The 22,386-nt window shown below is 37.0% G+C and overlaps 1 long non-coding RNA gene and 1 pseudogene across 1 annotated transcript; both read right to left on the bottom strand.

The window, feature by feature from the left end:
* Positions 1 to 17,161: 17,161 nt before the first annotated feature.
* Positions 17,162 to 18,483, bottom strand: LOC127441499 (uncharacterized). The gene is made up of 5 exons (XR_007897317.1): positions 18,309 to 18,483; positions 18,088 to 18,167; positions 17,883 to 17,998; positions 17,620 to 17,733; positions 17,162 to 17,514 (listed from the first exon to the last, which is right to left on the bottom strand). It is a non-coding gene; the product is annotated as an uncharacterized LOC127441499 (long non-coding RNA).
* A 69-nt stretch (positions 18,484 to 18,552) lies between these two features.
* LOC127441498 (alpha-amylase-like) overlaps positions 18,553 to 22,386 on the bottom strand; it is a 56,189-nt pseudogene continuing 52,355 nt past the window's right edge.

Raw genomic sequence — 22,386 nt, 5'->3', positions numbered from 1 at the left:
GTGTACCTTGATGACATACTAGTGTAGTCACCCACTTTCCCTGAGCACTTGCAGAGAAGAAATGAAACAGGTCTCAAAGTTAAGCCTGAAAAGTGTCATTTCTTGCAGCAAGAAGTAGCTTTCTTAGGTCATCAGATTTCAGCTCGAGTTATTGGTACAAATCCAGGTAAAGTTGAAGTGGTCAAACAATGGAAAATTCCCTGTACAGTTAAGGAATTACGCTCATTCTTAGGGTTCTGCAGTTACTACAGAAAGTTAATTGAGGGTTTTTCTAGAATTGCCAGCCCTCTTCATGATTTAGTGAACCTGTGTATCAAGCAGTTTAGCACCACAAAGAGAGATTTTAGTGTTTTGTAGTCATCAAAACATTTGAGCTGCTGAAGGAGAAGCTTACTTATGCTCCTGTGTTAGGGTATTCAGATTTCAATCTTCCTTTCACATTGGAGACTGATGTGAGCAGTGAAGGCCTGGGTGCTGTCTTATACCAGCAGCAGTATGAGTGTAGAAGAGTCATAGCTCATGCTAGTAGGAGACTTCATAAAGCAGAAAGGAATGACAGAAATTACAGTAGCATGAAGCTTGACCTATTGGCCCTCAAGTGGGCTCTGAAAAATTCCATGGTTATCTTCTGGGTTCTAAATTTGTGGTTATAACAGTTAACAAACCTCTGTGCCATCTAAAAACGTCCAAGCTTGCTGCAATTGAGCAAAGATGGATCGCTCAATTAGCCATCTTTGATTTTGAGGTGAAATACCACCCAGGATGGCATAATGCAGCTGCTGATGTCCTCCCTAGGCAGCCATCAGCTGGGGAGCCAGCCACTCCTTAGGATGCAGAATATGATGACTGTATTGTCATCTGCAATATAATATACAAAGGAACAGCCTTAGAGCCTGACTTAGTGATGGCTGGTGAAAAGAGCTGTAGGATTAGACAGATTCATGCTTAATGATGTATACTCTGCCGAGTTACATCAGCTGAACTGAAGGATTTTAAATTGAAATATCCCACTTTGAGTTCTATCAGAAACTGTTGTGAACATAAACAAAAGCCCACCACTCTGAGAGATCTGGTCTATCAAAGTCTGTGTTAGAGAGCTGGATGGCTTGCTTTTTTGCATTGTGAATGACCAACATCATGGTGAATGTCAACAGCTGCTCTTACACTCATGTCTAAAATAACAGGTCCTTGAAAGTGTTCATGACAGTATGGGACATCAGGGCATGGAGCACATGCTGAACCTGTTGAGGCAACGATGCTTCTAGGCTTGGATGTATTGTTTAATGATGTGGGGTGGGGGATCAAAAAGTGTCAAAGGTGCATCTAACCAAGATGCCACAGCCAAGGAAACATCCTCCTATGAAGCCATTTCTGGCAGCAGATTTTACTGTGCTTTAACCTGCCTCTGATGGCTGTGACAATGTGTTAATTGTGACTGATGTTTTCACAAAGTTCACACAGGCGTTTCCAACCAAGGATAAGAGGGCTGATACCACTGCCAAGATCTTTCTGAAAGAGTGGTTCATGATATATGGTGTGCCTAAACGATTGTATTCTGATCAGGGAAAATTTTTTGAAAGTGATGTGATTGCTGAGCATTGTAAAATGTATTGTGTAAAGAAAACCCACACCACACCCTGTCGGCCTCAGGGTAATGTTCAGTGAGAGCGCTTTAACAGAATGCTCCATGATCTATTACGTATACTTCCCCCTGAAAAGAAAAAGTGTTGGTCAGAACACCTTCCTGAGTTTATATTGATAATGTAATACTACATGCAACCACTGGATATTCACCACAGTACTTGCTGTTTGGATTTAACCCACATCTTCCAGTAGATACGCTGCTATGTCAAGAGCAAACTGTGGACAGAAAACATGATTGGTTAGTGATTCACCAATACAGATTGAGAGAAGCTCATGAAAAAGCCAGGGAATACAACGAACACTAGGCTGCTGAGAGACTTGTCCCTTTGACCCATTCTTCCACAACACCACAATCGAGGGGAGAATCTGTTTCTGAGCAGGTTGAGATTATTCATTCTGATCCTGGTTTTGTTTTACTAGAATATATCACATATCATAGTCTGCAAGAGACAGAGAATGTGAACCCTGAAAACCCTGTGTCAGCCACCGAAGCCCTTATAGGTGAATCTGTACTGATTTTAGAGAACATTGAACAACAAGGTTTGGTACCAGAGAGAGTTGAGTCTAGCAATGACACAACTCCTAGAGTGTCTGGTCCAGAGAGAGTTGATTATGACACTGGCACAGCTCCTAGGGTGTCTGGACCAGAGATGAAAAAGCCTGTTCCTGCACCAAGAAGAACTAAAAGAGCCAATGCTGGTATACACTCAGACCCATTTAATGAGCCAAAATCAGCATGCAATGCTGTTTCACTCAGTCCTGAAGTTTTTTCACAGGTGTTAACAAGCCTGTTCTCTAGAGAAGCTTTTAAAGAAGTGAAAAATATGTATTAAGTCATCGGAGACAATGACTTTTAGCAGGGGAGAATGTAGGCAAGAGGAGAAATTTTATGTAATTTGACTCTAGTCATAAATTGGACATGGCCCCTTTAAGACTGGAGTTTTGTGAAACCAGAGTTTTGCCACACCTGCTTTCAGGTACTCTGGTGTTAGAGACTGAAAACAAATGTTGTGCAAGAGCGCTCCTGGTTTTGTTCATTGTTTGAGAGTTCTTTGGGTAAATATCAAATTTTACACAAAATGCTTATAAAGTTCATTAAATATGTGTTCATAGGAGTTGTATGTTAAAACTGAGTGTTTGTTATGGGTTATTTTTGAAGGATGCATATGGATAACGTGTGGAGTTTGACCATGTTTTTGCACATGCAGGACTGGGTATGTAAATTTAGTATTAATCATATCTCATTTAATAATTTATAGCCCAGAGTGTTTTCCATTTAAGTGAACATGTGTAATGAGAATTTTATTGTTTTAAACTGTTATATATGTCCTTAAAGCCTGGTTAGAAATGCATAAAATGCTGTGAATGATATAAGCATGTATTAAGGTGATGTATGCTGAAGCATCTGGGTAGGCTAATGCCCTGTTTGTATTTTCATTTGACATTAGCCTCCACCATTTTTCATTATTGTATTTCGTTGAACCATATTTCATTTTTTTGTGTTTCAATCTTCATATATACGGCCCCATCGACCGCTGTTTTTTTTTTTTCTTCATCTTCTTCTTTTTTAAACAGCCGTCAGATAAAACTCCCTCAAAAAAAATTTGTATTCTGTGTTGTTTTGTTTACAACCCACCAGCTACATATTAAATAAATAAAACGTTGATGTTTACTTATTTTAACTCCTTTATTTCAGCACTTTTTTCAACTCTTTGATTAGAAATACACTTAACTGAATCAAATTTACAGTGAAATGACACAAGCAATTACCAGTTTCAAACAGAAGTAAAAGTCAGGCATTTAAAGGTTTAAAAAAGGTAATTGTAATAATTGTGGTAATTATAAAGGCTTTTATAAACCAGAGATAAAGGGTTGTCACATTTATTTGTTTACAGAATCAGAATGTGTTTGCAATTACAACTGGTTTAATTTACATTACACTTAGCATACCTGTAGATTTATGATGTATGGTCCAGTTCTGGTCCGCTTAGCAGCGAAGTGTCCATCAATTAAACCCTACAGAAACGTTCATTTTGAAGGCCCCTTCGAAGAAATTAACTTTGAACACTTCAGTTTGGAACAACCCTACAACATGGCGGCCAAGATTGTTCTGATTTCTGGTTGATTTATACCGTTTGGAATGCAGGGAATGGAAATGAACAAGAACATTTTTGTTAGAATTTGTTTGCTTAAAAGAGTTGTTTAAAGAAAACGTATTTGTCCGCTAACCATACACCAATAAGGAGAGGAGAATCTTGTGATTTTTTAGGTGTTTATGAGAATTTAAAGGAATGGTCCAGGTTCAGTACAACTTAAGCTCAATCAACAGCATTTGTGGCATAATGTTGATTACCACAAAAAAATTATTTAGACTCGCTCCTCCTTTTTTATTTAAAAGAATAAAAATATATATATATATATATATATATAAAAAAAAATAATAAAAAAAGAATCGAGGTTACAGTGAGTGAAAGTGAATGTGGCCAATGAAAGTGAATGTGGCCAATTTTGGAGGTTTTAAATGTGAAGCCCCAATTATAGGTTCATTACAATTGGTGTAATATTTCCACATTAATTTGCTTAAATAAAAATGTTATCAGAGTTTTCATTAATTGCTACAATTAATAACAAATGTATTAACATAATAGAGTGTTATTTTTCCTACACTGGGTGAATGGTGGGTTTGCCAGACAGGTAGATGGCGCTGTGTGAGCATAGTGTGTTGCGCTGCATAACCCAGCAAGACCAGAGCTGACATTACATACACCATTGTCTTGTGTCTTTATTTCCACCATTTCACAGGTCAGTAGAGCGCTTTACATTTTAATATACTTGGATGACAAGAGTATGCATGTTAGTGATCATTATGTGATAAGTATTGATGAGTTTTGAAAGAATTTTGTCTGTTTAATCACCATAATTAATCGCGAATGTTTAACCGCGATTTGAGTGCAGGTGTGCCTCATTAGGTTTGTCTTTCTGAGTTAAATGTTTTTCAATACATGTTTATTACCGTTCGAATAATGTTATATACTAGGGATGGGCGATACCACTTTTTTTGTTTTTCGATCCGACACCAAGTACTTTTAGGCCAATATCGCCGATATCGATACCTCTATTAAATTGAATTTTTACGAATTCTTTGGATAAAATGAGTAACTTTATTTTATATATATATATATATATATATATATATATATATATATATATATATATAGACCTAAACAGAATTATTAGGCTGCTTTGTTTACCCTTTAAAAATGAGTTAGTATAAGCCATATATAAAACTTCAAAATTAACCATAGAAGATATTATATGGTTACTATTACTAGAACCAAATTACCATATGGATACTACAGTAATGCTGTAGTAAAACCATGGTTAATTGTATCAAAACCTTGGTTACTGCCAAAAAGAAGAGAAGAAAAAAAAAAAAAAAAAAGAACTTGGTTACTACAGTTGTGGTTATTAGTCATGTTTAATACAATATTACTACAGTAAAGCCATGTTAACCCTCTATGGCATGGTGTTGCCCTCAGGCAACAAACTACCTTTTCTTTTTATAAAAGGAAAATATATAATATCACCTGACATGTCTGTGTTCAATGAAATGAGAGGCTGAAGTGGGTCTGGCCTTTTGTCTGGGGGTGGAGCAGTCCTTTCAGGAAGAAAAGCGGGGACACAGTGCCTCCAATTGGTAAGATAAATATAACTTTTTAACGTTTAAATTGAAATAACTTTATATAAAAAAAAAATATATGCATGTGCATGAGCATGTAAAGAAGTATGTTTGATTGTTTAAAGATTTATTTTGTTTTTATTTATATACTAAAACTGTGTTTTTTGGTTTGTTGCCTCAGGGCAACATAGTGCAGATAGACCACTTTTGTTCGGGCAATATCATGCTAAAGTGTGGAGATGTGCTCGGATGCATAATTAGGACCATATCACTTGGCTGCTCTACCGAAGAGATTGTGAAGGCACTGGCATGAGAAAGAAGGAACATATGAAGCTGTATACCATCAAGTCATACATCGCTGAAGGCCTATGCAACGCACACACCAGAGTCATTTGGAGATGTTTATATGAAATGTGAGACATTTATACATGAGGTGTTAGTTGTAATTAGTAGAGATTTGTTTATTTGATTGTTTGATGTTTGTGATTGGTCGGAACCATTTGTGGTTGATGTTTGTCAAAATAAAAGTTTTTCTAATGCATATATTGCTTGTTTTCCTTATTCCACTTATCATATGTACTATAGAAAAACTTGGTGTTTCAGTACCCTCATATCACATTGTTGCTCTGAGGCAACAAACCAATATCTGGTTGGGGGGGATTGGACAGACACATTTTATGATGGCTATATTATCAGGGTCCCCCAAGCTCCCAAAAAATGGGGTGAAATACCCCATAAAAAAAAAAAAAAAAAAAATCATGCCATAGAGGGTTACGTTTTCATAACGGTATCATTTATTAACGAGGATTAAAGATCATTATCAATGTTTTAACAACTCTGAATTTAAATAAACCTGTAACAATTGTCACCAATCCCATTATAATATATGTAATATCTAGGTTTGTCATTACTAAGTGTGAATAACTCCAGATGCTGTTTTTGTCATTACCTCAGAAAGCACTGCTCCCTCTTTGAACGAGCACTATTACTGAAAGGGTGTGCTGTCTGACTGCTAGTGTATTTTAGCATTTCTGCGTGTCAAGATGAGCGGAAGAAAAACAGTTCCAGTGCCATGCAACAATTCGCTCATATAATTACTTTTTCCTTTTCAAAGCGTATGAGATGCATTAATATTCATGTAATCTAAATAATAAGATCACTTGTTAAAAAAGAAAATAAAGAATCTATATTTTTATGTGAGGATCGATATACTTGATACCACATCCGTATCGGAAGTATCTTTAGTATCGATCCGCCCAACCCTATTATATACACTTTAAAACACAAGAAAACGGTCTAAAATGTGTAAAGCATGTAAGAGTTGATGTTAAGAAAACAGATTGATGTCATAAATCTGTGATTCCAACCAGGTCCGGACTGGACTGCGAAAGTTTAATCGTGATTAAGCTGGTGTACTTTTCGGCATATCGCGGCGCCGTTTTGTGACCCTCTTCCCCTGATTACAACGGTGTGAAAGTTTATTGAACACTGCGACTCTAAGGAAACTCATGAATATGCAAATGAGCTGTAACGTGATTGGTTTCTGTTTCATGTTTAATGTAAAAGACCTGAAAGTCAAAGTAAGAGACTGAAACATTGTAATAATGATTTAATGCTTTTTGACGCAAAATATGTATTTTTGACTTTTTTTAAATTTTTTATAAAAAACTAAAAAGAGACCAAAAAGGAATATATAACCCAGAAAGACCAGAGCTGACCACACATGCACCTTTGTCTTGTGTCTTTATTTCCACCATTTCACAGACTGCTGGGATTTAACTGATAGTCAGGCACTGAGGCCCAGTACCTGCTACATAAACAGAAATGTGAAGCTTATAATTTAAAAAAGCACTTGCATTAATTCCTCTGTTAAAATTTGTGTAGTATTTGAGCAGTAAATTTGTTCATCATTTTTACAGTCATTTTATGGTTTTAGGGTTTGATGACATTACATCGTCATGATAACGAAGTTGTAAAATTGGCTATAACTTCATCAGAAAAGGTTTGTAAGTGATTTTATCACACTAAAATCATGCTTAAATACATAAGCTTTTTCTTATGGCTATATTATTCAAACAGTATTTTAACATTCAAAAATTGGCCCCCATTCACTTCCATTGTAAGTGACTCACTGGCTGTGTCTCGTTTGGAAGGCTGCGTCCTCCAGAGGTTTCATTTGTCGGCCACATACATCATCGAGGCTGTCTCGTTTCAGAAAAGCGAGTAGGACACTCCGAATGCGACCTTCAAATGCGACCTTTTAAAGGAATTCGGAGAATGCATGAGGTGTATCCTTGTGGGCACTCACAACCCACAATTCTTTGCTTCAACGGAAATGAATGTCATTTGTCTAAATAAAATGAAGCTAATTTGCTATAAATATGATGTTCAAATGCAAGTAATGTTAATTCAAATTAAAGTTGAAGTACCTCAGTAGATGGGTGTAGAGTATATAATATGTATAATTATAGTAATATATGATTAAAATAAAGTATTATAGACTAAAGTTACACCTGTAAAATCTATTTTCTTTTCTCTCTACATCATTATAACTCTCCTAAAATATGCCTCATACATTCCCTTCCAAAAGGACTTTGTTCCCTTGTCACTTAAAGCACTCGCGCTTGTTAAAGAGTGGCATGCTCTCATAGCAACCATGTTACATTCCGTTTCCATTTGTCCTACGAAGGCCATCTCGTTTAAATGAGGCTTGTTTAAAGGAGAACGCTCGGTATACCGCAGCCTTCAAAGGACGCATCCTACCTAATGCGCAGCATTCGAAACGAGACACAGCCACTGTTACCCAGATTTTTGCTTTTTTTTTTTTTTTAAAGAAAAGGAGGAACAAGTCGAAATAATTTTTTTTGGGTAATCAACACTATGCCACAAATTCTGATGATTGAGCTTAACTTGTATTGAACCCGGAACATTCCTTTAATATATATTGGTAATTTACTTGAGTAATTGAATGTTTCCCAGTAATCCTAATATCTAAAGCAAAGAGTATCAGTTAAAGTTGAGATAAATGAACTCAGGGTAGCTCCCTCATTTAAGTGGTCTAGGGGGTGCTACAGTAAGCTAATGTGTTCTGTGTCTGTGTTCTCTCACTCCTGAATGGCTCAGAGTCTGGTTTCTCTCATTTCGCTTTATGTTAGGGATGCACCGATACCACTTTTTCTCTTCCGATCAGATTCCGATATCGGAAATCTCAGTATCGGCCGATACCGATCCCAAGCCAATACCAGTGTTGTTTTTTTGCATAATCAGTTTAGAATATCTTTACATTGTGTGGAACTAATTGGGAGTACTCTTTAATATGTAAATAAACACAAACCTCTAACTACACATTATTTCAATATAAATGTATAGCTTATTAAGAAACACTTTATTATTAACTAGTATACTGGATAATGTAGCAGCAAAATTAACAGTAATTCAAGTCTTCAGTAGAAAAGAAACCAGTGTTTTTTTTTTTTTTTTTTTAAATGTTTCAACTTGCATCTGGACTTTAAAGGATTCAGATCTCTTTTTTGTTCAATTTAGTTGTAAGACATCAGTCCATTTTTCATTCACACAGTTATTTTTTTGGAACCCATTCAACTTAAATATTGTTATAAATTGTAAACAAATACTAATGATGACAACAATAATAATAATAATAATAATAATAATAATAAATTGTTATTAATATTATTATTATTGACTTTTAATTTTAAATACAACAGTAATATTTAAATTGTGCACTTTTTAAACCCTCGTGCTTTTATTTTGACATTCTAAACTCTCCAGGAAGTCCTGTATGTGTCTGTTTGTAGGCAAGTTCACAGTAGTTTAATTTGCTTCTTATTCAAATTCTGGTAAAATGCACCTCCGGTGCCATTCTAAATGCATATTATAAGTGAACCGAACTATTGAGCATCTACATCTGAGATGCTGTTCTTGAGTAGCACTCAAATATTGCACACTAATGTGAAGGCTAAAAATAGCCGCGAGTGCATCACCAGCCTGTGCATGAGTTTGTGTCAACAGAGCAGCACCATTCAATAAAGCGCTGGCGCTGCGCATACTATATATTTACTTATTAAACACAGCCTTTTGTGATTCACAGAGCTATCGCACATCTTCAAGTGGCTTTGAATAAATTGCACGAGTCATATGAACTGCTTTAATGGTGTTTTTATGATTCTTTTATGTCATTTTTGGAGCTTGACAGTAACGAACATGACAAACACACAGTATCGGATTTGGATTGGGCTCGTCAGACCGATATCCGATCTGTCTAAAAACTTCAGTATCAGAGCCGATACCGATCCAGGTATCCAAGGATCAGCGCATCCTTACTGTATGTAGAGGGGGTTGTCTGAGACCCCGTTTATACCTGGTATTAAGGTGGTCCAATCATATGGTCAAGCAAGACACATCGCTGTTTAAGCTTGGTATTATCATGCATCACAAATAAGTCTCTTGTGACCGCTTGTCTTTGGATTTCGAGGGGAAGGTCTCTGATTTCTTGATGATCAGTCACTACAGTATGTCAGTGTGTTATTGCATGATAATACACCGCAAAATATTCATAAATGACAAGGAAAGTGTGAACAAAATTGACACTCTTTTTGTCCCAGATGTGCAGAGTGGGGACGACTGCGCAGAGCAGGGTTTCTCTCTGCAACGCTTTGAGCGAAGTTGGGAAATTGCTCTTACTCCAATCCACTCTCATACTGTGTGATCCAGTCCATGTGTTGCTTGGTGACACAAGAGAGCTTGATGCTTTGGCTTGCGGTGAAGAAATACAAATATTTGTGTATTTTTTTTATCTGAAATGTAAGGTAGTCAGTTGCCCTGTTGTATCCACCTTTTTTTCTGAACATGAAAATGTCTATTTTAGTTTTCCGGTCAACAGTGTTTTCACTCGCATCTGTGTATGTTCATATGGATAATGTGGTGTTTAGTGTATTAAATTTGTCAATTTTCACCAAAAAAAAAAAAATAAGCATGTGGCTCCATATTACTGCACAAGCCTTGATGAAATGAAGCCTGAGCCCAACCCGTACCCGAGACTGTGTAACTTGACCCTACCCGATCCTATGGTACTGGCTGTATTTTATGTAAGCATATAGGTAACATTCGTAAAAGTAAAGTAACAGTAAACATACACGGTTTTAACAAGGCACAACAGCCACTCAGCACAGTAGAGCAGAAGGGGAAAATTTGGCTCACTGTTTATCAAGTGCTAAACCTTAACTTAGTGAAGAACAATCTGGAATCATTTATAACAGTCACATAAAGTCTTCTTTGTGGCCTGAACATCTTCAGAACGGTGAATCTTTGTGGCACCTGCACTAAAAACAAGCTAGATGAAGCAGGTGAAACAGAACGCGGAGTCTCGAGATGCATTTTCAAAAAATTTTATTTTTAATATAGTGTCTAAAAAATTTGGCGGTCCTATGCGATATACTGAAGAAACCGCGAGACATCATTTCAGGAAAACAATGGAAAAATAGCATAGACGCACACAAACTCAGTATGAACAGCCCCTAACTTGTCCATCTGCGCTTGTCTGTGAGTGAGAGCGTGTGTGCGAAAAAAGCTAGGTAGGCCTTTTTTTTTTTTCTTTAAATATATAATTACGAACCCAAACCCATAGTCACACCTAAATAACTGACCCAAACGGAACCCTGCCCCAGTTGCAGTACTCCCTACTCCATAGTGCCAATACTTCATCTTGATGAAAAATTTTTAACAGTGCCTCAACCATCAAAGTTTACGGGTTACGTTGAAATCATAAACTTCTTTGAGTTATTACATGGCTTTCTGGAATACTCGATTCTGGCTGGTTAATGGCACCATCCAGTGGTGAGATATTGCACTGTAACAACCACGCATCCGGGGACTAAGGCATATCAGACTGCTCATCTGGGTTCTGCGAGCCATCAGACGGTCATTTTTACAAAGTAAACACCAACAAACAGGAGGTTGATTTCAGCTGTTCGATTTCTTCTTAAATTGCAAAATTTCAACGCAAATCAGTATTATATGTCCTAGTATTTATTTATTTGGTTAGTAGCCGTGTTATAAGGGATAATGTACAGTCATCCGGTTGTTATTGCACAATAAACACCGACAGGGTGATCAGGTCTTTTATCACTTACTTATGGCACTGAACTCATTTTTACTCCAACTAATACTTTATAAGGTTGTTGTTCTCTGTCAATTCTGGAATGCTTGTATTGGTCATTTTTCCATTGCTTTTTAAGGAGCCTGGAACCAGAAAACAATCCAGTGGAAATTAGAATCATCATGGCAGCACCCAGTGATTAGTCAGGAAAACTGTAATATCAGACTCATAATGGTACTGTTGTTGTATGCTGGTGTTCTGTGCTGTGATTGCCCGTGGCCTCATGCCCATGGCCAAATCACAGCTGTGCTGATATTCGGAAAAGCAATTGCTTTTGTAATATTGCTTAATGATATGCATTAAAACACAGCCTTTAATGAAGTTATCATCTTACATAATGCAAAATTGTGCATAAAACACCAAATATGTGACAATCGCTCAAGATATGTGAGATAGTCAGAATTCACTGCAAATAAATAATAGATAACTTTTCAGAAAAAGCTCTCAAGTTCTGATAAATATCCTGCTTTTCATGCTGCACAAGCTTTTACTGCAGCCTGCAATCAAACCACTGTAATTGGTGGCATGATGTCACAGAGTATCCAAGCTTCAGTTAGTTGTATGAAACCACACAACCATATTCCAGTCCACTGTGGCTTTGTCAAGCTTGCTTCAAATATGTGCAACACTTGCTTAATGATGGTCTTGGATGAAAGGCTGTGCTTATTTAGTTTTAAAATCCAAGCGATGGACAATCACTACTAAGAAATGCCGACGAGTCAATGAATGCCTTGACAAAGATGGAATACATGTGGTCAGTTTAGTTTTGAAGTCATAAATATGCCTGGGAACACTGCAGTCATGAAAAAGGCATAATGTCAGGGGGAGCAGTGGTTCATTGTGTCAATGAAGACATGCAAAATGGTCTGGCCAATCTAAGTGAGGGTTAGAGAGCTGCCCTCTGGTGCCAAACTAAAGATTGTTTGTTAACAAACTAAGTGACCATTTCCAGATGAGTCAGTGGGAACGTGGGTTTGGAGCACAAACTGAATCACCCTTTGGGAGAGTGATAGCAGAATATTTCATTGCTTGACATTAATGTAAACATAAATTAATTCTTGAGAAGCTGTCCAAGAAATTACAGTATAAGATTATCATAAGGTATTTGATTGTGTGGAGTGTCCCCTAGTGGAAAGAGTTGGGACAGTGACAGCTCAGTTCCCCATGAGGCTTTTTCAAGCATTTCAACCATGTAATCATTAACAGACTTCTTGCATTATCTATGTATTGTTTCCCAGATCCCTCTTTCATTAGTAGAATGGTAAGTCGAGAGAAAAATTTGAGTTTTGTAACTTGTTTTTGTTGCTTGGAATGACCACAAATCCAAGGCAAACTCTGTACCAACTGTACATCCTTCTCACATCTCTGTCCCCTAATTTGATTCTGCAAGAGCCTCCATCAAAATTGTATGTGGCCTCATGCCAAAGTTAACTTCCTGGATCTTCTACGGCTCCTCTCTCTTTCTGTCTCAGACTCTCTCACTTTTACACACACATGCTGATGAACTTTATATGCCAAATGGGTACAATAAGGTTCCATTTGTTAACATTAGTTAACAGCATTAGGTAACATGAAACTTATTGTAAAGTGTTACTGCCAAATGTAAAGAAAAAAGGCAGATGAGTGATTATAAATGGCTTGATTATAACTTTGCTTGCTTGAGAGATTAAAGACAAGTGGGTTTAGCAGGAAATAATGAGTTCAGATTGTCACAAGTACTGTATCAAGTGAAGTGAAAACAGAATGTGGTGGATGTGCACAAAGGTTATGGTTGTGAAATACTACACGTTCAAGTTATCTAAGATGACCATATGGTGGCAGGCAGGCAGCCCCAGCATGCCTTTAACTGACCCTGACCTCTAACTGACCCTGACCTCAATGCCTGTACCTTTATGAAAGGCCAATATGTCTCCCCTGATTTGTGAGCATTCATTTTGTTTAGTCATAATGTATTCAGGATTACTAACAAACAAGGCATGGAATGATAAAAATGTCAGTTTAGAGAGTGGCTGTTTTCTCTCTTTTAATATACTTTCCCAGCCTAATGTAATATGCATTGTCAGCTATAAGCAAGCCCAGATGAAATCTGCATACGTTTTAGCATTCTCTGTACTGATTTTGAGAGGAAATCTTCAGAATTCTGTGGAAGGAATTAAAACAGTAAAATGTGTTATATATAGTACTACACTCTTATTGGTAGCTGAAATCATCATCAAATTACCCAAAAATATTCAATAAACATGCATGCAAGGGGTGGGGGAAATGTAGAAAGTTTATGAATGACAGATGTCTCAATTCTGAGGAAATCTGCAGAGTTTTCATTGGAGTTCTGCACACACAGATTCCGTCTGGGCCTGGCTGTACAGTAAATTAGCAATTAGTAGGATGATTTCTCCACAAAGAGTAAACACTGTAAACCTGTGGTGCTTTCAAAACACTGCTCAGTTGCTGTGAACATCTTGACAAGCCCGACACACCAACATTGGCTCAACCAATGGCATGAAAAAGATTGAAGAGTACGTAAAGCTAAGTTGTCTGCACTAAGCAATTTTACTTTTTCAGAGTGTCTATTTGCACCCCGTTGTAAATAGCATCTGCCACACAGGGCAGCTATTTTCACCCTAGTAATCTAGTGGAACCAGAGAAATATACGACAAACCAATCAATAAGTGTTGCTGCAGTGGCGTGGGGTGTAAAGACGGTGTGTGAATGTGTTGTCCTAGCGACCACGGTTTGAATCCGCATTTTGCCCCACTCTTTTTCCCATCCGATTTCCTGTTTCCACTCTTAATATTTCCTTTATTACTACTAAAAATAATAGATAAAAATGAATATAAATGTTGATTTCATTACTGTGATTTGCTCACTGTGAATTTTGAGAAGTGCTGAGAGGAGTTTGATCCGGAGGGGAGGGGGGAGGGGGTCTGTCGATCACAATCGTTCCCTTCCTCTGCATTGCTTGTGTGTAGATTGCATCAAACCAAGGTTATTTGTTTTCTAAGGGAAGGTTAAGGTTAGGTTTAGGGGTAGAGGTTAATGTAGTGTGTCTACATTATATACACAATAAACACACAGCAGTGATGTCCATATACTGTATGTTAGTATTTAATTATGGGTGCAAATATTATCTGACACTATTTGCACCAGGGTGCAATTAGTATCTACCATTATTTTCACCAGAGTGTAAATAGCACTGGGGATGTAAATAGCATATAACCTAATATTATTTGCACCAGGGTGCAAATAGCATTTGCCATTTTTTTTTTTTTTTTTGGTCCCAGACTGGAGTAGACTGATCACTGATGCTAGTGTTTCTGAAAGAAACCTCTCTTGGCCACCGTTAAGGCAGTAAGTTTGAGGGGAATGAGGCCAACTGAAGACGGAAAGTTTGACCAAAAGAAGGCAAAACTGTGAACCGTATCCATGAACGAAAACAAACAAATTCCACAGCTCCTGAATCATCTGTCTGCTCAAGACACCCTTTCCATTTGAGACCAAACAGGACACTACTACTGTCAAAAAAGGAATGTGCTAGGTTTTTACATTTTGGAGGCTCACTTTAGAGGTCAATTGAAGTATTGCAAATTTCTGATGAATAATGTTACTGTTTTCAAGTAATAAACTTTCAATGTGTACCGTCAAATTCGTGTTAATGAAATAGAAGCAGCAAGCACATTATTGTAAGTTTTGAGGAAGAATTGCAGAGTAAATTTTTAGTCTATATTGTGCATATTCTGTAAAGTTTAGAAGAGGAAGGAGATAGTTTGTGCATTTTTATTAAATCATTTCACTTAAGGTGCAGTCACATTTACCTTTGCACTGCAAAATACGGCTGGCAAAATACAGTCATCTCAATGGGAATCCACGCGATCAGGAACTTCGCCTGATGGACTTCCGGTGACAAAGAATTTACCTACACAAATTTTGAATGGAGTTCAAGTTTGGTGAACTTTGACACACAAAGTTGCTGTACAAAGGTATGCTTAGCAAAGGCATGCTGTGCAAAGACAAAGGTATACAGTATGTGTGCGCCTTTAACATGAGTAATTTAATGATTTTGCTAAATGGTTGTTTTCCATTTTGTGTCTTGTTTCACAGATGTAAGCCTGTTGATGATAGCCTTTTTGATGATTTTGGCCTGATAATTATCTGGTACAGAATATTGCAGGGTACAACACAAAGTACAATTTAAGTGACGTATCCTCAACAAATCTGGCACAAATTAACAAGAGAATTTTCTATCTTAAACAACAATTTCATCATATTTTCTCATTGAGGGTGAAGTGGATTGAGATGAAAGGGGAGAGAAAGAAACAGAGAGAAACTGACAGACAATCAGCCTGAAAGAAAGAGAAGAATGTTCCCCTCGGTTACATGTATTTCTACTTGCGGCCACGAAAGTGAAGCCTGTTTCCCGCTGACTACTGTGAATCAGGATAATTAAATTGATTCCATCTGTACTTTCATGGATAACTTTCCATCCACAGCATATGCCTCAGCCCCTTTTATATCTTACCCTCTTTTACATTTACAAAGATCTACCATGTCATCTATCTGCATGCCAAAAATCCATATCAATACAGATTAAATAATAATGTTCTTTTCCAATGACTAGGTAATTATTTTAACTTTTTTTTTTCCAGTTTTTTTGCTGACAAAATTATGTTACACATAATATTATTCTGTAATGTTATCTTCTACATGCTGTAATGCTATATCACTTTATGTAACACTATACTAACAGCCCTGTGGCCTTTTGACGTAAAAGAACAACTATAGTAAATATGCGGTATTTTTATATTTATATTTATTACATCACTATAATACACCTATTGATCAGTATTACATGTTTATAAATAACGTTTAAGCTGTCCTCTGTTGGTAAAGGGAACACAGAGGTTTTCAACTGACATGACGCATTGTTCCTAGTATTTATCAAGCATTTTTGGGACAACATGAGAGAAGAACTCGCAGACAGTCCTGGACTCATTTTATAAAGATTAATGCCATCTAAATGTAAATACCACCATCTCACAACAAATGCTTGACTGATGGATGTTTTTAGTGTGTGTCCAAAAACACAGATGTCAATCTAATGTGTGTTTACAGAGTTTGTAGACATTGTCCTTATCCAAATGCAATTAAATCCAGTCACTGTTCATTAACTTGCACATTACAGACTAGCATTAGTTTGATTAGGTATATCCAAACTGAATTAACAATTCAAAGTTGTGCAATCAGAGGGCAAGGCATTTCAGTGATTATATTCTGGTTATATATGTCTTCAAAATAACTAGAAGTGTCCTCAAGATAACTGCAATGTGTTATGCTGCCTGTAACATTGTCTCCTCTCTCATGGTGGTGCTGGTGCTCTTTCTCAGAGGCTGAAGATAAAATTTAAGTCTTACATTTTAAATGTAAATGACACATTGCAAATCAACAATGGTCTGAATAAAGTGGAAAATCTCTTCTTTTTTATCATAATGATATGGTATGGATTCCTATGAATAATGGTCTAATCTTTACTCAAGTGTTAAGATGATATTTGCATTTTGATGTCTGTCAGGTAAAAAAAATAAACATTTTATATTTTGTTGTCAAATAAACAGTTGTTTGTTCTATAATAATAATAATAATAATAATAAATTATAATTTGCCACTGATCACCTCTGAAAATAATACAAAATACTTTTAAGCAAATTTTAAGTTTCCAGTGGCTGGTTTTTACCAACGTTTACATTCAAGAACTCTGGAACACCTTTGGTCATTTCTACATATTTGTTGTATTTGATATGTTAAAAAATATATTTTTATGTTGTTGAACTTTTACAGTTTTGAGTCAGCATGGATGGCAATAAATGGGTCTTCTTCCATTTTGCTGAATCTGAAGTTAGCATGTCCATCTCCTCCAACCTGCACCTCTTTCCCAGTGCATCTGCTTCCTTCCTTCTGTCCAGAGATGACATCACAATAGGTGCCTCCTGACATGCCAGTGTTCAGGGACACATCCAGATCCCTAGAGAACAAAGTGAATATTGTACATTATAAGCTGCTGGCAACAGTGAAAAATAGCTATTAATAAATAAATCTGTTGGACTCACAATGAAAATAAAAGTTCTACCTGTCTTTAAATAGTTCATTCTTACATGTCATCATTGTTGATGACAATGAATCCACGATTGCCATGGCCGAAAGCCATCTGGTTGTTCTGGTTGTCCCATCAGTTAGTGAATGGCTGTCCATTAACAACATTATGGAAGATCACCATGTTTCAGTGAAGGAAAATTTGGTTTTGAAAATGAACTTTAAACTGTATATTTGAGCTCATTATAAAGTTTGTCAGCATGTATAACATATCAGTGCAATGAAACTGTAAGAACTCACTTGATCTGATGCCATCCGTGCTCACAAAATCAGCCATCTCCACAGGTCAGGGTTGATGGGAACGGGCTTAGTGAGTCTATCACTGTATCTGGGAGGTCCTATCCTTCATTTTGGTCCTGTGCGAAGAGAAAGTCAACAATGGGGAGAAAAGAAAACACTTTGGATTTGATTTTGTTTTCTCTGTTGACTGAGCATAATCATCTACCTGTCCATTAACAATGTTGCGGTCCCAGCGGTAGCTGGACATTACTCTGGTGACTCCATATGGGTGGGCCAGCATCAGACCTACAGCCATTTTGTAATGATATAAAGATATATACATGGTGTGCAGGGAAGAAAAATAATAAATTTTTCAGTCGACTAGCATATGTTGCTTTTGCCATTTTGGCTTTTTTTTTTTACATCATAAACAAGGTTACGTTGTACCTGGCATCCCAGAATGTGACGATAGATGCACCTCCAGCACCATGTCCTCTCTGGTTATCGTGGTTGTCAATAAATACCGGGCTTTATCAGTGGGTATCATTCCCTAGCCCTCACCCCAGTTCCTGACACATTAAGTAGACACAATAAGTAGTTCACAATGATTCAAATTGCTCAATGTCTCCAACTTTGTTTTATAATAAAAATTCCACTACTTTCTTACTTGAGGTAGGACAGTTTTTCTCCATTCCATTTGCACATGACAGTGCCCAACTTGGCGCCATACTTGAACTCAGTGACCCTTCCAAGTCCATAGTACTCACTTGATGAAATGGACTCCCCACCAAGGTCAATAACCTAATAACATACCCAATAATAATGTGACTCACTATTAAAGACTTTTCCACCTTTATACTGATGTTCTTCCAGTAGTTCAATGCAAATGAATGGAAACACCTCATGATAGATGAAAGACCTGGAGCCAGAGGGAAACCATTTGGTGTTGAGATTATTGAAAATACCATAAATCGCAGAAAGATCACCAGGCCACATGTGCTTGCAGGCATCCACTCTGAACCAGCCACACCCATATCAATTAGCTTGTTCATGAAGCCAGTCACCTTACCACGCACATAGTCTTTTCTCCAAAGCCAGGTCCAGCAGACCAACCAGACGACAGTTTCTCACCTGTAAATATTACGACAATCAGATTTGCACATATCTGAGGTTGACGATAAAAGTTTGATATGACAACAAAGAAAATTTTTCATACTTGATTAATATCATTGTAGTTCTCAATATTTCTGCTGCCAGTGTTGCATTTGCCATCATTGAAGTCCAAATTTGAGTATGGAACTGTGGGGAAATCCTTGTTGTTGGCATTGAAATATGAGCCACAGCTTGAGTGCGTACCTGCTCCACCACCTGCTCCACATATGTGGTTGACGACTGCATCTACATAGATGTTCACCTTCAAGAACTAACATTAGACAGTACTGTATACTGTATTTAATCAAGTAAATGAAAGCAACAACATTCAAATTCACATTTGCTGAAACCAATGTTCTTTATATGTTGCCATTTATTGTTGCATTTACCCCAACATTGTGCACCTAGTGATCATGTCTCTCAGCTCATCTTCATTTCCTGATCTGGAACACAAATTGTAGCCAATTGGCTGATATCTCTACCACCAAGGATGCCAGGGGTTTGTGACAACAATGCTCTCACTTGGAGAGGAGATCTGAAATAGAAAATGTCATTGAAGAAATTATGAGTTAACCTGTGGTTTCATGACTTAAAAATAAACAAATAATATAATAATATTCAAAACAATATTTAAATAAACTCTTCTCATTTTAATACTAAAGATGTTTTAAAAATGCAATCATGATGCTTACCTGAATTCCACCAAAGCTGTTTGGTGCAAGGTAGCACTCACACTCTGCAGCAATATCAGCCCAGCGCCACTCAAACAGGTGGACGATGGAAGTTCTTCCATCTTTTGTGTTAGGGTTGAACTGAGCAAAGCTTAGCCCAAGTAGTGCTGCCAAGATTAGAAGCTTCATTCTTGCCTGGTACAGAGAAATCAGGCAAGTGAACATGGGTTCATGCACAATATATATAGAGAGGAACAATTTTCTGTCCAATCAGCAACCTCAAAAGTTCTATGATACAGTTGATATCAGCACATGAGAAGTGAACATGTGACATTTACTATGTCCTTCTCACAGATCTTTACATCAGTCTCTGAACCACCACACTAATGAACTCTGCATGACCCTCACTATGTAAACACAATTTGTTACGAGACAGAATTGTGTATCATTATACAATAATGTTACATTAATAATGTGAGTTATGCATGAATTACCATTAGTTAATGACTGTTAATAATCTACTCATAAATTATTATTTAGTTATGACTTCACAATATTGATCATAAAGCAAATAAACAACTGCTTAATTGTTAAAATGAGTTACTATTTTCACGAGAAGGCTAGTTCATTTTGAGACAGTATACAGTAATCAAAAATGATTTGTAATTTGCTCAAATGACTTAGTATAATACCCCAAAACAATTGGAAAACTTATTTACTATATATGTAAACTGTATATGACCATTTGCAAATTGTCCATACTGAGCAGTATAGACTGCAAGACAGAAGAACTGTGGTATGAGACCTGTCAGAGAGGTTTAAGGAAGTGGGCATGGGCCCAGTCTTAGAAGTGGACATGAGAGGGAGGCAAAGAACAGGATACTGTTCTGTCTAATGAAGTCATCATTGATGATCATGTGGTTAGCAGAGTTCTTACTGTGACAGGGGCTGCCAAATTATTCATTTGTCAATTCAATCGTACCATTTTGCCATAAAAAAATAAAAATAAAAATAAATAAATAAATAACAGAAAGTCTTGGATATGCATTATAATTGTATGTACTCAGAATACTTTAGTACTTTTGGAATGTTCTCAGAATAGGGATCATACCTTCCCTTTTATGTGCCATTATTGCAATCACTTTGACCAAAACTGATCCCAAAAGCCATTTTTTAGTGGATGTATGAAGTCAGCTCCCCTCAAGTTCACACAGGTGTCATAGCAGAGTAACCACAGGTGTAGTTTATCACACTACCTATGGAAATATTCCACTAGCATCTGACAACCAGTAAGTGTCTAAATACTTTTAATCTTAATGTTGAACTGAAATCACAGAACACATTATTTTCATTCAAGACCTAGAAAACAGGAAACTAACCCTAACCCTATCTAAAACAATGACATGCACACATTTTAAGTGTAATACTTAATACGTTTGGGGCCACATAGCACATAATGTATGTGTACATATGTTTATAAAAAAGAATACATTTTTTGCAGCTGGAGCACTGGGGCCAACAGGATAAAATCTTGTTTATTTATATATAAATATGAATAGTTTGAAAATGGGTCTTTAATATCTGAAGTGAGTGTGTCCACTGTAGCTTGCATATGTTGCTTTGGTATTTTGATTTTCATCATAAATCAAGTACCTGGCATCCGAGAATGTATCATTAGATTTACCTACAGCACCATGTCTTTTCTGGTTATTGTGGTTGTCAACAAATACCTGGGCTTTGTCAGAGAGCAACATACCCCAGCCCTCACCCTAAGACAATAAGCACTTTTTAATTTTGAATTGCTAATTGAAAAATATATTACATTGGGCAACACAATAGATCCTATTAACTGAAATACAAATGGTATGTAACCAGATATTACATACCATTTGCATTGCAGTTTGATCTTTATATACAATACTTCACTTGACTTCTTATGTTCACAAGTCTCTGACTTAGAGTCAAGTTTCAAATGTTTGCGGTGTAGTAGTCCAAGTCCAGTCTCCAGTCTTTTGTCAAAAGTCCAAGACAAGTCTTAACGCTCTTCCCAGGGCACTGTGAGTTCCAGCATGATCAGCTGCTTGGTGGACTCTGAAACAATGGTCATGTCTGGTCAAAGCCATGTTGATATTATCTGGGCTGGGAACTTCAGCTGCTTGCCCAGGTCTACTTCCAATTGCCAGTCGGTGGCAGTGATTAGGAGACCAGACTTTGCTCTAGGTTGTAGGTGGGGCTTCTCTACTGCTCTGAGGAACGTAATGGTCTCTTGCTGGTGGTGGTCCTTGCTTGTGTTGATGGCCGTGGCTGCACTCTTAGTGACTGCCTTAAGCATTTGGTCATGGCGCCAGTGATAGTACCTGTCTTCTAGGGCTTTTGGGCAGCTGCTAAGGAGGTGTTCCAAGGATCCTCTTCCAGAGTAACAGGTGTAACCCATCTACGGGTAAGTACACAATACTAGGTTTGTAGGAGTTCAGGTAAGACAGATGCAGCAAAAGTGAATGTTGTTTCAGTGGAACTTTAGTGAAACAAGAAATAATTTTGTACAGAGTTACAAAACAATTAAGCCAGTGTACAATAATAAAATGAAATAATACACCTTTAAATGTGTGTCAGTGTGAATCTGTTTATCAGTGTATGTGTATTATATGTATATGTGCAACAAATTAGTCAGTCTGATTATTCAGGTCTTTTCTTTCAAGTGT

Source organism: Myxocyprinus asiaticus, chromosome 5 (genome assembly GCF_019703515.2).
Source record: "Myxocyprinus asiaticus isolate MX2 ecotype Aquarium Trade chromosome 5, UBuf_Myxa_2, whole genome shotgun sequence".
NCBI classification, from domain to species: domain Eukaryota; kingdom Metazoa; phylum Chordata; class Actinopteri; order Cypriniformes; family Catostomidae; genus Myxocyprinus; species Myxocyprinus asiaticus.
The sequence above is the reverse complement of the archived record's forward strand: the minus strand, read 5'-3'. Positions and strand labels throughout refer to the sequence as shown.